Raw genomic sequence first — 4964 nt, forward strand, 5'->3', positions numbered from 1 at the left:
GTGCAGGTGAGCAGAAAGAGAACGATCAATGTGAGGGGGAGTTGTTTTTTGTAGGTGAGGTAGGCGCCGACTCTTGYAAGGATGTCTACCCGTGCTCTCTCTCGGCAGGCGATGGAGGCGAACGGGRCGCCCGRAASRWGATGGAAGAAGATGCATCCGTCCTTCGAGGACGGCCCCCACAGCACCACGGTGTCCCAGAGCCCCGCTCAAGTTAAGCGGGGAGATGGGAATGCCGCGTTGTCGGGTATGCGCGGGGTGCCGGCCTGTCTAGCGTGGCCGCCCCTTGCGGATGAGCGGTGCGCGAGGGTGGCATCTTTTGTGTTGCGCAGGAGAAAGCATGGATTAGCTAGGGCGAGTTGTAGCTGCGCTCTGTCGCTCAGGTCTCGAGGTCACCCTTGTTCTTAGGGTTTGGGAACGCATCCGCCACTATGTGACGGGAGCGRTGTAGGCGTCCTATGTCTTCTAAAGTCGGGGTTGACTTTAGAGCAGAATGTGGCTCTGCTTTTGTAGATTGACGCAGAACTCGCCAGCATGTTGCTTCTGCTCACCACCTGCACGTAGGCTCATTGAACTATAGCTTTTGTAGACTCCGAGGCAAGCGTTTCTGACCCCGAAGGGAGCTTTCCCATCCGAAGCCGGGGCTGCGGCCGGGTCCCGGTCCCGGATGCGAAGGAAAGCGGGACCTACCGGACGTTTCCGCTAACCAAGAAACGGGCAGTTTTTGCCGATTCGGCTTTATAAACGCCGGACCCCTCTCGCGGCGACTTCGGAGACCTCGCTTACGGGTGGACGCACCGCGTAAGAGCTCCCCGTTGCCGGGAAGGTTCTCCGAATCCTCGCCGCGAGGGGAGCTCCCCGGCGACGGCGGGTCTGGATGTTAGTAACGTCTCTAGGCGGTCGGTCGTGCATTTTTTCCCTTGTTCGCTAATTTCTTTCCTGTACAGTATTGGTTAGGGGCTTTGCCTTGCTTGCTCTCTGTAGGTAGAATGCAGTGCCTAGTAAGCCTATTGTTTCATTAGATGTGTCCTTTTGTTACTATATTATTGGATACTAACAGTAAATGTGACCCTTCTCTCCCTCGGCGTCCGGTTATTTCTACCGCCCCCGGCGTTCATCGGCAAAAGGCGGCACCCTTTCGGGGTCATCTYCCCCGCTTTGTTCCATCGCCGGGTCTTTTTCGAAGGCCTCTTCCTCATCGTCTTTTATGGCTTCGCCGGCCCGTTTCCGACACGGGCGCCGTCCCTCGACTTCGATCCGCCCTTCTGCCGAGCGTCGCGGTCGCTACGTCGTAGGGCTCCCCTAGGCCTCGGCGTGTTCCGTGCGGTCCCAGCTCTCGTTTTGCATCGGGCTCTCCGCCCGGTGGCGTGCGGCCGTGCGCGTGCCGTCGGAGCCGTCTCGCCCGAGCGAGTTCGCTCGTCGTAGCGTGCGCAGCGTGACGGCGACGACCCGGAGCGGCGTTTGGCGCGCCTGTGCGTAGTCCCCCCGATGGTCTTACTTGGCGGGGGGATCGGTGTTGTTGCGGCGCATTGTTGCGAGCGGGTGTGACTTTTGTCCTCTCCTCACGGCACGCTCTCTTTGTTGTTAGCGGATTGTGCCGGGGGTCCCCGAGAGGAGAAGCCGTGAGGACGGGAGAGGCCCGAGAGCGGGTGAGGGAGACGAGCGCGGGTGCGTATTTTCCTGTTGTGCGGCGGTGCGTTGCTCGGCCGGGTCTCGTTCATTTGCCTTTTCCCTCGCTCTTTCAGGTGCCGTGCGGACTCTTTGCGTTTCCAGATGAAGGATTTGAGGTGAGGCGGACTTCACCGAGTATGCCCGGTCGTCGGTAGTTCTCGGACTACTTCTACCTGCCTAGCGCAAGAGTCACTTGGTACTTTTTTGTTTCTTTACAGATGTCCTGAATGTCATCACAGTCCTGATACCAGAGGGAGGATCTGGCGGAGCGCAGGTGAGCAGAAGGAGAATGATAAACGTGAGGGAGAGTCCTCTTTTGTGGGCGAGGTAGGCGCCRACTCGTGTAAGGATGTCTACCCCCGCGCTCTCTCCTGACAGTTGATGGAGGTGAACGAGGCGCCCGGAACGAGATGGAAGAAGATGCGTCGGTCCCTCGAGCGAGGGCCCCGTAGCGCCGCGGCGTCCCGGAGCTCCGCCCAAGTTAAGTGGGGAGATGGGACGCGTCGGGTTGTCGGGTGCGTGCGGGGCGCCGGTCTGTCTAGTATGGATGCCTCTCGAGGATGAGTGAGTGGCGCCCGAAGGTGGCATCTCGGGTCTTGCGCAGCAGAAAGCGTGGGACGGCTAGGGCGAGCGCCTCCAGTCGGCGTCTCTGCGGCGCTTGCCGTCGCCGATCTTCATCGTTCGGGTCTCGAGGTCGCTCTYGCTCTTAGGGTTTTGGAACGCAACCGGCACTGCGCGACAGGGGCGGCGTAGGCATCCTTTGTCTTCCCGCCTCTTCCCGCCGCCCGGGCTGCGTCGTCATCGTCGTGCCGGCGGATCCTCTCTCGAGGCGCGAACGTGACTCGGGCGTTCCGTCCCTCCGTCTCCCGGGCGTCACCGTCGGTGGCCCTTCATGCTTGTGACCGTCATCAAGGCCTTATAGGGTGACGCTTTCTTCTTGGGCGCTGGTCTGGTGTTCCACCTTCTCGGGTGATCCGCCAAGGCGTGAATCACAGGCCCGAGTCAAGGTTAACTTTACAGCTGTATAAGGCTCTGCTTTTGTAGAAGTACCCCGACCTCCCCTGCGTGTTGCTTTGCTCACCACCTGCACACAGGCTCATTCAGCTGTAGCTTTTGTAGGCTTTCGGGCGGCCCGTTTTGACCTCCCAGGGAGCTTTCCCATCCGAAGCCGGGGCTCCGGCCGGGTCCCGGTCCCGGATGCGAAGGAAAGCGGGACCTACCAGATGTTAACGCTCACCAAAAAATGGCGGTTTTGCCCATTCGGCTTTATAAACGCCGGACCCCTCTCGCGGCGACTTCGGAGACCTCGCTTACGGGTGGACGCACCGCGTAAGAGCTCCCCGTTGCCGGGAAGGTTCTCCGAATCCTCGCCGCGACGGGGCTCCCGGGCGACCGTGCATCTGGACGTTAGTAAYGTATTTAGGCACTCGATCATGCATCTTTTTCTTGATTGCTATTTTCTCTCTTGTACAGCAATGGTTAGGGGCCCTACCTTGCTTGTTGCCTGCAGTTAACCCTTAGTGCCTTGTACTCTAATTGTTTCTTTAGATGTACCACTTCATTTCTTTATTATTATATTGTAAGAGTCAACATGAGCCTTCTCTCCCTCGCCATCCGGTTATTTCTCCCGCGGCCTCATCCGTCGGCCAAAGCCCGGCACCCTTTCGGGGTCGTCTTCTCCGCACCATTCCGTCATTAGATCTTTTTCAAAGGCCTCTTTCTCATCGCCATCTCCGGCTTCGCCGGCCCCTTTCCGCCCCGGCGCCGTCGCTCGACTCCGATCCGCGCTTCTGCCGAGCGTCGGGGTCACGTTGTCGTAGGGCTTCTCCGGTCCTCAGTCTCTTCTGTGCGGTCCCAGGTCTTTTCTGCATAAGGATTTTTCTGTCCGTCCGATGACGTTTGCGTGAGCGCGCGCGCCCAGCGAGAGCCGTCTCGCCCGAGGTTAGTCGGCCGTCGTAGCGTGCGCGGCGTCACGGCGATGACCCGGAGCGGCCGTCGGCGAGCCCGTGCGTAATCTTCCCGATGGTATMATTTGGTGGGGCGATCGGTATAGTAGCGGGGCATCGTCGCGAGGGCGCGTGATTTTTGTCGTCTCCTCACGGTGCGGTCTCTCTGGTGTCAGCAGATTGCACGGGGGTCCCCGAGAGGAGAAGCCGTGTGAAGAGGAGAGACCCGAGAGCAGGTGGGGGAGATGGCTGGGGGAAGGGCAGGGGAGGAGGGGGGCGGCGGTTGTCGTGCGGTAAGGTGTTGCCGGGCCGTCTCTCGCCGATTTGCTTTTTCCCTTGCTCTTTCAGGCGCCCTGTTGACTTTTTGCATTTCCAGATGAAGGATTTGAGGTGAGGCAAACTTCACTGGGGGTACTGGTGTATCTATAGTTATCAGACTACTTCTCCCTGCCTAGCACAAGTGTCACTTGGTGTTGTTTTCTTTCCTTGCAGATGTCCCGAATGTCATCACAGTCCCGATACCAGAGCGAGGATCCGGCAGAGCGCAGGTGAGCAGAAGGAATGATAAACGCGAGGGAGAGTTGTTTTCTGTGGGTGCGGTAGGTGCCGGCTCTTCTAAGGATGTCTACCCGCGCTCTGCCTCGGCAGGCGACGGAGGCGAACGGGGCGCCCGAAACGTGATGGAAGAAGACGCGTCCGCCCGTCAAGGAGGGGTCCCGAAGCGCCGCGGCGTCCCGGAGCTCCGCCCGAGTTAAGTGGGGAGATGGGACGCGTCGGGTTGTCGGGTGCGTGCGGGTCGCCGGCCTGTCCGGTCCGGATGCCTCTCGCGGACCAGCGGCGCGTGAGGGCGGCGTCTCGGGCGCCACGCAGGAGGAAGCGTGGGCTCGCTAGGGCGGGCGGCTCCGGCATGTATCTGTGGCGTGTATTTTAGCTGCGCTCTGTTGCTCGGGTCTTGAGGTCGCCGTCGTTCATAGCATTCAGGAACGCGTCCGGCACCGTGCGACAGTAGCGCCGTAGGCATGCTTCGTCCTCCCGCCCGGCCCGCGTCGTCGTCGTCGTGCCGGCCGATACCGGCTCGCGGCGCGAACGCGGCTCGGGGCTTTTCGTCCCTTCGTCTCCGCGTTGTCACTGTCGGTGACCCTTCGTACTCGCGACCCCGATCGAGGCCTCACAAGGCCGCATTTTCCTCTCCGCAGCCGGTCTTGTTTTGCRTCTTCCCGGCTGAACCGCCAGGGCCTGAACCACAAGCCCAAGCCAGGCTTGACTTACAGCTGAATACGGCTCTGCGTTCGCAGAAGCGCACGGAACTCATCTGTAAATTGCTTCTGCTAACCAGCTGCACGTAGCTCA

At 60.3% G+C, this 4964-nt stretch overlaps 2 long non-coding RNA genes across 2 annotated transcripts; both read left to right on the forward strand.

Moving 5' to 3' along the window:
• Nucleotides 1–1741: 1741 nt before the first annotated feature.
• LOC112955512 lies at nt 1742–2827 on the forward strand. Its single transcript, XR_003250897.1, has 3 exons — nt 1742–1784; nt 1887–1942; nt 2047–2827. It is a non-coding gene; the product is annotated as an uncharacterized LOC112955512 (long non-coding RNA).
• Nucleotides 2828–3965: 1138 nt separating this feature from the next.
• Nucleotides 3966–4357, forward strand: LOC112955506. Its single transcript, XR_003250896.1, has 3 exons — nt 3966–4004; nt 4107–4162; nt 4263–4357. It is a non-coding gene; the product is annotated as an uncharacterized LOC112955506 (long non-coding RNA).
• The last annotated feature ends 607 nt before the right edge of the window (nt 4358–4964 follow it).

This window comes from Nothoprocta perdicaria, unplaced genomic scaffold (genome assembly GCF_003342845.1).
Source record: "Nothoprocta perdicaria isolate Ctin4 unplaced genomic scaffold, notPer1 scaffold_576, whole genome shotgun sequence".
Classification (NCBI taxonomy): domain Eukaryota; kingdom Metazoa; phylum Chordata; class Aves; order Tinamiformes; family Tinamidae; genus Nothoprocta; species Nothoprocta perdicaria.